The sequence below is a fragment of the Panulirus ornatus genome, chromosome 42, assembly GCF_036320965.1.
Source record: "Panulirus ornatus isolate Po-2019 chromosome 42, ASM3632096v1, whole genome shotgun sequence".
Classification (NCBI taxonomy): domain Eukaryota; kingdom Metazoa; phylum Arthropoda; class Malacostraca; order Decapoda; family Palinuridae; genus Panulirus; species Panulirus ornatus.
This window is the reverse complement of record NC_092265.1, coordinates 9,597,859-9,610,633: the sequence shown is the minus strand read 5'-3', so window position 1 is coordinate 9,610,633 and position 12,775 is coordinate 9,597,859. Positions and strand designations below refer to the sequence as shown.

The window sequence follows — 12,775 nt, the reverse complement described above, 5'->3', positions numbered from 1 at the left end:
ATGAGGACGGCTGGGGAAGGTGAGAACGGCTGGGGAAGGTGAAGAAGGAAAGGGAAGACGAGGACATTAGGGGCGCCGAAGATGGCACATGGGAAGTTGAGGAGGGCAGAGTTAGATTAGGAAAAGTTGTGAGTGAGAGAGAGAGAGGGGGGGTTGTGAGACAGGGACTGATAGGAGGTTGTAAGTGTGAGAAAGAGAGAGAGTAGGTAAGGGAAAGATGGGAGGGGGTCTTGGGTTACCTATGGTCACAATCTCAAAGTTTCTTCAACAAACTGACGACGTAGACAGTAAACAGTTCCTCAAATGGTGTGGGGGTCAGAGCCACCAGACCACATAACATGAAATGAACCGAGAAATCCGCTGTAAAAGATGTAAATACAGACTTTCATTAGACCAGACTGGTCAATGAACGACATAAATGGAATGAGAACATGGTAAATACAGACAGGATACGAAAGTTTGATAAGTTGTATGAAAGAGAAGAGGAGAGAGATGGGGCCCAGACGAATGTAAAATTCCCTCACTCATATAGTTCAAATAGGTATCTAGAAATAGGTAAACCCGTAATAATGTAGACATTAAGAGAATGACTGGTGAATACGACGGCCTGCAGACGGACAGATGAAGACTCGAACAGGTTGGCGTTCATATTGCTCCCATGTTAACATCAAATGCGACACTAATATTATTGTTTACATTTTTGTGAAGCAGTGGAATGATGATATTACACTGTTAAGTTAAATGGGTCTACTGTAAACCCATTTTCAAAGATTGTAATTATTGAAAAATAGATCATATATATATATATATATATATATATATATATATATATATATATATATATATATATATATATATAGATGAGAAGCGTCGACTTGTTTGTTCACCGAGATGCCGGCGAGATATAGCCAAAAAGCACCAGTCTTTCCCACTGTACGCCAAGATTCTCGCCTTTATGGCGAGAAAAATTCGCCACATTCTCATTGGACCGTATCACTTGCACCCGATTTTTCCCCTTATCTTAGAATTCGTACGCGATCAAGGAACCCTTAACGCTTGATATATAAGTTGTTTACGACGGCTGTACCAACGAAAACGATTAGAATTAGAGACTCGCTGGAGAAAACAGCGGCTGGGTGGACCCCCTTCGACCTCATGGCTAACCTGTGAGTTGGGCGCATTGCGGACTGGCGCCGGGACAGATGCCAGGCACCGCCATCTGCCCCAGCTATATACATTATATATATCCATTTGTACTATCTGAAATTACATCCTGTAATGCCTCACATATCAGATATATTTTTCATAAGATATGGAAGAGTAAATGATATCGGTAACGTCAAGGGAGAAGGAAGAATAAGCTCCCAAAATGACAAACGCGAAAGAAAAACATGCAATAGTATGGCATAAAAAGCTTCGCCTTGGAATCTCCCGACGTTCCTTTAACATAATCCGCTCTTGGCAACTGTTCCTCGCCTGGCTTCGTTCGATTCCTTTCTCTCTGTGAGAGTTATCCCTTCCTTCCTTCCTTCCCTATCCGATTAAAATATCAATAATTCAAAACGATGTAAAAGGGTGAACGGAAGGGAATTGGAATTGATTTATATGACTGGATCCGATTTAAGAGCCGTCTGAATCTGATCTGATAAAACCTTGAAGGATCGTTCGGTAAGTTTTCCTCTTTGCTTTATTACAATCACGTTCGCGTAACCTCTCCCGAGTCTTATCTCAGTTGACACATTCGTTGACAGGTGTCTAAATCAGTCTTTACTAAGAAAGTCTACGTGTTTATAGGGAGAAAAGTATTATATATATATATATATATATATATATATATATATATATATATATATATATATATATATATATATATATATATACTGGGCATGACGGATATTGTGATATGCTGAGTCTATAGACATTGTTGATGTCCAGAAAGTGAACGAGAAAGCGTCACTCGTACATGCCTGGGGAGTGGAGTTTCAGGCAGGTTTATGTACAGTGGGGTGAGATTTTAAGACTGGGTTGGAAGGATTTTTTTTTTAGTGCTTATCGTGTTATATCTATGGGCATATGTTTAATGACTGTTCCGTTTGTTGGAGGAGAAGGAGGAGTCAATGAGTATAGACTGCTCAGGTGAGAGAAAAGATTAATTTGTTTGTTTCTACTTGAGATTTGGGGATTGGTTATGATGCAGCTTGGGTGAGAAGAGATCTAGTGCTATTGTATAGAACTGGGTGCCAAGCATATTGAAGTGAGAAGGTTGAATTTTTGTTTCATTATGCAGGAGCTGGGTATCTATAGTTGCTAGGCAGCCTGTGATTGTTCTGAGGTCCTTATTGTGTGTTTTGTAGTACTGTTACATTTACTGTTGATACGATGGATGACAAATCTGGTGAAACGTATTTTAAGATGGAGCGGGTGAATTACTTTTAAAGGATGCTAAGAGATCCTTTTCCTTTTCGAAAACAAATACCAGGAAGTGTTCTGAGGGTGTTTTGTTTGTTTACGGCCTTTGTTGAAGAAGTTCGTCTTGTGAGGAGTGAATTCCATGTGTGTCGTGATTACTAGTGTAGTCAAAGTTCTATTGGGAAATCATCGACTATATATACAACCGTTGGACCCCTAACTAGGAGCTGCAAGAGTAGGTTACACGCAGTATTTACAGGACTGTGTGGACGCCTTTGAAATGAAAAGATTTTGACGAGACTGTACTCCCTTTCGGGAACTGACAATGACACAGCCTTACCAGTGGTGTCTTTCCTCTCACGAGAGAGAGAGAGAGAGAGAGAGAGAGAGAGAGAGAGAGAGAGAGAGAGAGAGAAGAGAGAGAGAGAGAGAGAGAGAGAGAGAGAGAGAGAGAGAGAGAGAGAGAGAGAGAGAGCATATTAAATCCGGTAGAGTTACATGTCATCGCCGCCAGCGTAGACTTCAAAACAGATATTCTTTCATAAAGTTTTAATGCAAGACGAGAGTTATTTTCACTGAAGAACGATTGGAAATCTTTGACTTAGATACAGTTCTCTTAAAGAAGGATATATCATAAAATCGGTTCACGTTCTGTTTTTAACTCTCTATCTCATTTTCATGTTAAGCATCCTTCATTACCTTCAACTCATCTCTTTCTCTCCCCTTTCCTCTCTTCTATTCCATCCTTCTTCCACCAGCGTCCAATGCATCAGCTGAATGGCCCATTGAGTTTAAGAGCGTCACTGCTCTCTGGCTTGTGAGTGTTGGGAATGCACTTCACGACCGAACCCTGATCTAGTAGGGAGGGGGTCGTCCTCTCTCTCTCTCTCTCTCTCTCTCTCTCTCTCTCTCTCTCTCTCTCTCTCTCTCTCTCTCCAGTGTCTTTCACCACTAACGGGATCATACGAGTCTCTTTTTTGTGGCTTTCCTACCCTTAGCAAGTAGCAAGAACCCTGCCCCCCTTGAACACGAGAAAATATTATCAACATAGACGATAAGAGTTGACTCATAAGAGTCGTGAAAGTAATCATAATATCTGTGTCATAAGGGGGGAGAAGGGAGGTGAGGTTTACTCATGTCTCCCCCTGAGGGGATGAGTCTGTCTTGATGGGGGCTGGGTCATGTTACTTCCTACACGGGTGATGAGTCTGTCCTCAAAAGGCTGAGTCATTTTACCTCCCTATTAGAGAGAGAGAGAGAGAGAGAGAGAGAGAGAGAGAGAGAGAGAGAGAGAGAGAGAGAGAGAGAGAGAGAGAGAGAACCATATTCGGCTGTCCACATAGCCTCTGGTCCGTCTCCTGCCACATATCATTTCCCGTCTCAACACCTGCCCAAATCACTTTTGTAAACCAAGTCTAAGCCCATAAAACCCCCACAAGAGAGTCCCATCCTGGATACTGATAACTTCTATATACACAAGACGCAATGTCATTTCTTTTTCTCTCTCACACACGACTCCAGTTTCCCTGGGTCCTCGACTCGACCCCTTGAAAAAAAAAAAAAATAAGAACACGAACTATTTCTATCACGAAATGAAATCAGGAAAACGAACCAGTGAGATAAGGAGTCACTCAGCCCTCTCGCTCTACTCCAGGTCCATGTCAGACAAAAAGGTACACAAGGTCGGTATCATTAATAGCTGTAAAGGAAGGAGGAAATGGAATCTTTAGGTCTGGGGAGATAAGGTGGATATGCTATTACTTGTAATAGGAAAGCCGTTTCTCCATTCACGGGCGCAAGTAGATTAATTGTTAGTACTCCACGCAGCCAGACAGCTAGTAAGGGTTCGAATCCTCTATGTAGGGGGACATTATACAGAAGAGTTCAATCCTCTTTTGCTCATTGTTCAGCCAGGTGATTGGCTGTTCTGATCTGCTCGCGTATTAACAAACGATCGTGTGGTTTGAATGACCTGATTTATGTGTACATGATCATGTTCTCAAACGTGTCTTAGACAGGATTAGGACTGGTATAGTGATGCTGAGGTCAGCTGGTGATTATCAGGTCAACTAATGTCCAGCTCAGTTCATCATCAAGACAGCTCTACAGCGAACCACTACTGAGTTAGCTAACTAAATGATCAGCTGTTTATAATTGATCATAACTGAGTAATCTGATCACTTTGTCTACTGGTGACCGATCAGCTATTCAACTCGTCCTTAGTTAAGTTAAGTGGCAGAACCTTAACGAATCAAATAATCAGAAAGGAGAATAATCATCTAATCATTTATTGAAAAACGACTCAGCTAATGACCCACACAGATGATAAGGTACTTTAACTATCAATGATTCACCTTGTTAGCCTTTTAACTGATTGGCCAATCATACGACCAAAAACCAGGTAATGACTTAGTCACGCAATGATCACTTCAATTAATCACCTTATCAATGGATTAATGAGTCAGCTGATGCAAAAAAAAAAATCAGTTGATCATCCAGTCTGCTGATAAAAGAGATAATGAATCATCTAGTCAGCTGATAAAGGACTTAGCAGATAATGCTGCCAGCTGATAAAGGAAGCAGATACTTAGCCAGTCTGCAAACCTAAAGAATCAGCTGATTATCCAGTTAGGTAATTAATAGGTCAGCTGATCACCTAATCAGCTGATGACAGAGGGGAAAAAAGAAATATAAACCCATGATTGAAGATATATTGTCTTCAGATCTTTTTTAACGTTTCAAATGTTCTTTACTCTGGCCTATCAACACTGTATTTAGGTAGTTTCCTTACACTTATAGTCACCCTTATTAGCCTTAGCTATCAATCTCTACAGAGATAAATGCAATTCTCGAACAGCAAGCACTTCAAAAACAAATTTCAATATCCTTTAGCTTCTCTTGCATTCTTCGTCGAAGATAATCCACCTTTGTTCCTCAGCGTCCGTGTTCCAGCCGGTAAGAAGGATAATAATATATCAGAAGAGAAAGTTTATCATCCCGTTTATAACGGCAAGTATCATGACAGTTGCCAATTAGTTACTATATGAGAGTTTTATAAACGAGGAGATCTTCCCAAGTTTTACTTTATTTCCCTTCCATTCTTCGACGTCTTTTCGTATTACCAGCGCATCCTTGGAGGCGAGATTATCGCTTTATATCCCACGAACACGAAGAAATAACATGGGATTTTGGCCGCAATTAACTGCGAGGGAATATGTAAATGGCGTGACACTAGACTGTGTCTTGTAGCTGGACCAGACTGTATGTCTCATCCCCTGGTGCAAGGGGAGGGACATCGAGTGAGCCGGTTCTGGAGGAGGAGGAGACGTCTACTAGCTAGCTAGATTAAATGGGCCTGGAGAGTGTTTACGTATGATACGTGGAGCAACCACACACACACACACACACAACACCAACGGACAGAGAGAGAGAGAGAGAGAGAGAGAGAGAGAGAGAGAGAGAGAGAGATAGAGAGAGAGAGAGACAGGAAAACCCTCCAGAAGGAGACAAAGACATGGTTATCCCAAGAGAGTCGAGTCTTAAGCCTCCGCTCTGACTGCACGGGGAGCGTAAGTGACTGGCTGAAGATGGGGTAAAGACGTGGTATGTAAACAAGATTGAGAGAGACGTGACAACAGGAGCGTGAACCTCACCCTGCACACCACATCAAGAGTGATCACAAACACTAACTCCACAAGCCTTGAGTCTCACCACCAAGCAGACGTTACTGGGCCGCCAGGAACACTGCCCTGGATTTTCACCTTTTGTCTTGAGAGATTGTGATTGTTCCAGGCCTCTGGGTCGTCCCAAGCGTTGTTCCAGGCCTCTGGGTCGTCCCAAGCATTGTTCCAGGCCTCTGGGTCGTCTCAAGCATTGTTCCAGTCCTCTGGGTCGTCACAAGCATTGTTCCAGGCCTCTGGGTCTTCCTGAGAACTTTCCAGGCATTTGGGTCGTCCCCGAGATTGTCCAAGGTTCTGGATCATCTCAAGTATTGTTACCAGGCCTTTGGGTCGTCCCTGGAGACTATTTCAGGCTGGTGGTTTATCCCTAAAATTGTTCCAGGCCTGTAGGTCGTCCTGAAAATTGTTCTAGGGCTTTAGGTCGTCCTGGGTATCATCATTCCAGGCCTCTGGGTCGTACCAGAGATTGTTCTAGGCGTGTGGGTCGTCCCAAGTCACTCATTAATATTCCCAGCCATTAACCTAACCATGTAACTAATGGAACTACAGCCCGAGGCCCCCCCCCCCCCCCCCCACACACACCTGGATATGGCAGCTGGAGAGATCTGTCATCCCATACCCAGGCTTATCTTTTATCTGCCCTGCTCTGTGTGGGAATATGCTAAAGGCTGTGCAAAGCAAGCCTATCTTAACATGGAAATGGGGGTCGCTTTGCCCTGCCTCTTCTCAGGTAGGTTTTGTTTCGCTCATAACGACAACTAAACCCGTCTTACTCACGAGCCTTTGAGGACAACCGCTGAATTAAACGATCATTATGCAAATATATCAACTTCATTCACAGCTGGCGGAGAGGGAGAGATAATTAATGTATAGGCTCAGAGCTGGGGTTAAAGTCGAGTGGTTCCGTCTCGCCTTTGATCCCTCGTTACGTCCTCCAACTGAATCATTTCTCTCTGGCCATTATAATCACCAGGGCCCCTCTACTGTGGTAGTGGCTTCAACGACCATTTTGGCCTCGAGGATACTGCATAATTTTCACTGGTGTACACTATATGTGTAAATTATTCTCTATGTTGTAGAAGAAGAAAAAAGTCTTTCACCATCACATAAGGTTTTCAGAAATGGTATAGACTACACCAACAGATTACATTCAGTGGCAAAACATGAGGGCCTGTGTACGTGTATTGTGCTCTCAGGATTCTTTGTTGATATCAAGCAAAGACACGACGTAAAGAAAACGCGAGTGAGTCCGTCCTCCCCTAGAAGGAACCCAGACGGTGACACTTCTTTGGTTCTGGATACTGGAAGATTCCAGGACTCATCACCAGCCGACAAGCAAGACTAAACATCACAACCATCTGTACGAAACAAGACTAAATATGACAACCATCTGTATGGAAACAAGACTAAATATGACAACCATCTGTACGAAACAAGACTAAATATGACAACCATCTGTATGGAAACAAGACTAAATATGACAACCATCTGTATGGAAACAAGACTAAATATGACAACCATCTGTATGGAAACAAGACCAAATATGACAACCATCTGTATGGAAACAAGACTGAATATGACAACCATCTGTATGGAAACAAGACTAAATATGACAACCATCTGTATGGAAACCAATGTATAATTTAAGCTGATCTCTATAATCAATCCAGTTGGTCGGAGTAAACTAGACAGATAATGTGAAAAAACGAAGAAGTAACAGTAAGGAAGATTAGAGAGATGGAAGCATCAGTGGTTATCATGATGGAGTGTGGTAGTGTTTAGCAGTCCACGATGATCAGTAGTTAGCCATATATGTGACTCACGAGTCATCACAAGAGGTCAAAACGGGTCACAGAGGTCAAGACAGCCTCTCGTACAATGACCATATCCATCCTCGCCCGCCACGTCTGCTCCTCCTCCCGCCCTCCCTCCTCACGCAACCAGACTTCCTCCCGGTTCATAATCCTAACCCTGAGCTTGTGATGGCGGGAAGATTTATCTCCCTGTGCCCGCCGCTAGCTTGCAGTAATTCCCGTTATATATTCCGCTAAGGAGAGTATTATTACGTTCTAACTTGGACAGAACGGTCGTTAGATACGCGTCGGGTAGCGTCGCTCCCGTGTCTCAGGGACCAGCAACCCAGACCAGCGTCGCCTTCAAGGTCTCAGTGTGTCCTGCCTCCCTCGGCGTACCATCCTTCAGACCATCCCACACATCTAGGTATGGTAGAGAGGAGGAGGAGGAGGAGGAGGAGGAGGAGGAGGAGGAGGAGAAGGTAGTAGGAATAATGGCACGGCTAGATTTTCTAAGACCCTTGTAAACCGATGTTTTTTTTTTTTTTTTGCTTTTTATCTTTTATCTAAGCTTTATCTTGAAGATAAGATATTATGGTCAATGTAGATTCCTGGTTTTATGGGCTGTAGATGACTGAAAGAGGAAGAGACCAACAGAGACCACTGGGGGCAGATGGTTCAAAGAGGAACTGACCAACAGAAACCACTAGGGCAAATGATTCCAAGAGGAACAGACCACCAGAGACCACTGGGGCAAATGATTCCAAGAGGAACAGACCAAAAGAGACCACTGGGGCAGATGATTCAAAGAGGAACAGACCAACAGAGACCACTGTAACTGGTGCCAACGAGAAACGAACAGTGATGACAAGACCTTCGGCATACAAAAGCGGTATAAGTAGACAGACGATAGAATCCGGTGACGGTAAAATGAACACACACACACACACACACACACACACACACACGTCTCTCTCTCTCTCTCTCTCTCTCTCTCTCTCTCTCTCTCTCTCTCTCTCTCTCTCTCTCTCTCTCTCTCTGATACACCCAGAGGAGCAACAAGCAGCACCAGCAGGAGGAGGAGGAGGTCGTGGGCAGCAGTGAGTCAGGAACTAAGACCCGGGATCAAGGACTCGGGGGTCCCCACACACCAACTTCTTCAGCCTTTAGTCCTCCTGCTGCCCTTCCCTCCACCCAGGCTCTCCCTCCCTCCAACCCAGGCCCTCCCTTCCTCAAACCCTCCCTTCCCCCCTTCTCCTCCAACCACGTGGGCCTCGATGCCTCCCCCCCCCCTTCCACCGACCCCCACCCCTCCTCCAACCACGTGGACCTGGGGGAGGCTGGACGGGGAACAGGAAAGGGGGGAAAAAAAGATATGTAAACATTTGAATACATTAGTCAGCAGGAAAAAGAAGTGAATAATTGAAAAGCCAAACAAATAGAATATTGATGAAGGGAGGAGAATGGTGAAGAACCACACACACACACACACACACACACACACACACACACACACACACACAGGCTCAAGAAATAGGGAAACACGAGTGTCAAACTTCTCTTCCCCCCTTTCCCCCCACTCCTTCATCCCACAGTATAAAAAAAAAAAGTAGGTAGTTAACAAAATAGGTAACTACTCACACACCAGCTGCCACCTAACCTAACCTAGTATTCGTGGGGTGAGTCGTGAGTTCGTAGTATTCGTGGGGTGAGTCGTGATGGGTCGGGATGGTGTCTCAAAATAATCTCGTTATCGTCCTTGAAGAAGAGTGAACAAAATTTGCAACAAAGAAAGTCTATAAATAGGAGGCTGTTCTTCATGTTAAGGTTCTGCAGAATTCAGTTTCTCTTCTTTTTATTTTTCTAAAAGATCTGCAACATTCAGTTCTTCGATCTTAAAGTTCCACAAAGTTCAGCTCTTCGTCTTCGAATCAGGCAGACTGCACACCTTGAGAGAGAGAGAGAGAGAGAGACAGAAGAGAGAGAGAGAGAGAGAGAGAGAGAGAGAGAGAGAGAGAGAGAGAGAGAGAGAGAGAGAGAGAGAGAGAGACCCCACCACCACACTGACCTAAGACTCCCATTGTCTCTAGACCCGACTAACACGGAAGGAGGAGACGCCATGAATGACCAGTTGCATGACTGTCTCTGACCTACCTACCCCCCCAGACTGATCCCATGGCATGAGCTCTGCCAGTCATGCACGTACGGCAGCATGCAACACACAAATAACGCGGGGTCTGACCCCACCTCCCCTCCAGCGTTAGACCCCCCTTGATGAACGGGAAGACGGGAAGACGCCAGCGGGAAGGAATCCACCTTTTGTACACAAGAGTTTTACTTCATTCTTGATCTCTTTCTCTGATTTATTCATCTTCTCTTTCGAGGCTCATTTATCCAGTCAACCTCCAGTATAAAGTGGTTCGTTAAGTCAACCTCCAGTATAAAGTGGTTCGTTAAGTCAACCTCCAGTATAAAGTGGTTCGTTAAGTCAACCTCCAGTATAAAGTGGTTCGTTAAGTCAACCTCCAGTATAAAGTGGTTCGTTAAGTCAACCTCCATTATAAAGTGGTTCGTTAAGTCAACCTCCAGTATAAAGTGGTTCGTTAATGCGGACGTTACTATCCATCTCTAATCCTTGGCTCTGTACAAAGCGTGATATCCGGACCTACTTGAAATGCGAGGGTACGCTTGAACAAGACGGTTCTAGTAGCACTAGTAGCGCGGCATTGGAGTGAGAAGACGGTACGATAGGGTCATGACCCTTAACCTGGCTGATAAATGGTTATAGGTCAAACAGAAGACCATTATATACTCAAGGGAATTTACTGCTGTGTTCAAGGGTCGTATATGTAACTATACCTTTATATGTACCTTTCCGTCATATATACCTCTCTACCGTCATGTGTACTCTTCGACATGTACCTCCGACATCGCGTTTCCCTCCCTACGTAGACAAGCAACACTCCAGGATCAAGACTGTATACTTCCACATTCATTAAATGATTATTCACGTCTCTCAATGTGCTTAACGTGTTTCATATTGTACTAACGTTAAATCAGCGTACACTCTACCGAAACACAACACCCCAGAGTGTTTTGAGTGGCTCCACCAGGAGAAGGGAAGGTCCAAAGGTAATAAAAACGATGCTAGATCATATAGCGAGTGTATCGTTGAACCTGGGAGATCACAGGGATTGGTACTGGAAAGATAAATGGCTAACTAAAGCAACAGGAACACTTGTTAACGTCAACGATATCTTTCTAAAAAAAAAATATTTCGATGGAACTTCAAGAATTTCTTCCACTGATTCCTAGACTCTAGGAATTCTTCCTTTTTTTTTCTCTCTCTCTCTCTCTCTCTCTCTCTCTCTCTCTCTCTCTCTCTCTCTCTCTCTCTCTCTCTGACCGACAAACTATAGGATTCTTTTTACTGGCCAAAATGGTAAAGGTAATCATGTCTTATGTCATCTGTGAAGAAAGGTAAATAGAATGATATAATGAGCTCCCTCAGGTGTTTGTAAACCTGGCTGGCAATGGCAGAATGGTTATAGGAAGAGATGACACAAGATAGTTTCAAGGTTTTGCTGGTCGAGGGATAGTGACTGTATCATAACGGTTAATCCTCGAGTTGTTAGTATTCACGAAAAACAAAAAAATCTATAGGAAGCGGCAGCCAGACGATAGGGTGGTGGTAAGGACACACACAATGACAGATCACGACAGCACCGGCCAAAATACTACATGCAGCAGAGACAGAAGGCGAAATCATTTGCAGGCAAAGAGGAATGGATGGGGGAAGAGGTAATACTTGGAGAATTCATGAGATGGAAGGCATTACATTCCAGTCTGGTTAATAGAGAGGTGGAGGAAGAGCCAGCCCGAGATACGTGAACAATACTATATACACTGGGGCGAATAAGACCCTTGTGGATATTGAAATGGCTGCTGGCAAGAGATATAATTAGAGACACCCATACACCATCGCCAGCTTTTGGGAAGCGGATTTAGTAATGTGGATTACGTGGGGTTTCCAGAATAGAGTGGAGGGTATGGTTATGCCCTGCAGGTTTATGTTATTGCAGGGATGAATTGTGGTGTTTTGAAATTGAGCAGAGGGGAACGAGTAGCATTTAGAAAGAGATATACGTAGATATTACGTTTTAGCACCATTGAATTTAGCCAGGTTTCTGCATTCGCCGATCCGAAATATTGCACAGGTTCGGGATTAAGAGAGGGGGATGTGTTCAACTGGAGAAAAAAATCGAATGCGAGAGTGAGGAGAAGAGGAGGAGAAATGAGTAGGCAGAGTGGAACCATCAGTCTTATAGAGTAAATAGGTTGAAATGGTGAAGAGAAAGGATCATTTATGGAAAGGAAAAAGAGTGGATGATAGGACAGAGCCCTGAGGGACACTCCTCTTGATAGAATAAGACGAAGGAGGTGGGCGGATGGAAGTCGCTCCTCAATGACTCATAAAATGGACCGAGTTGTAAAGAAGCGAGTTACTGAGGAACAGAATGGAGCAGCAGAGAAACTAAAAAAAAAGAAGGAGTTTGGAAAGCAGAGATTTATGCTTTACCCTGTCAAACGCTTTGGAGATGTTGAGAGCTACAGTGACGGATGTGAGAATCATCCCAACTGATTGGAGATCAGATAGAATGACAAGATGATCAGAAAGGGTGAAGTGTCACGTCGACCAAGATGACTTTCTACTCGAACGTGATGGTGAACCTCCTTTCATTCTGCTCTCTCCCAATCTGAACCCTCCCCATCACGTAATTCCTCTCCCAGTTTAGATTCACCCCTGTTGGTGATCCCTCTCCCAGCCTGGACGGCTCCCAAATTAGCTCCCCTCAAATTAGCCAATGCACTTGAAATGGCTTTGATTGGACA

At 43.9% G+C, this 12,775-nt stretch overlaps 1 long non-coding RNA gene across 1 annotated transcript in view; it reads right to left on the bottom strand.

Annotated features, from left to right (window-relative positions):
• The window catches only part of LOC139762042 (uncharacterized), a 327,050-nt gene that overhangs the window by 219,033 nt on the left and 95,242 nt on the right, over window positions 1–12,775 (bottom strand). The gene's annotated exons all lie outside the window — the stretch shown is intronic.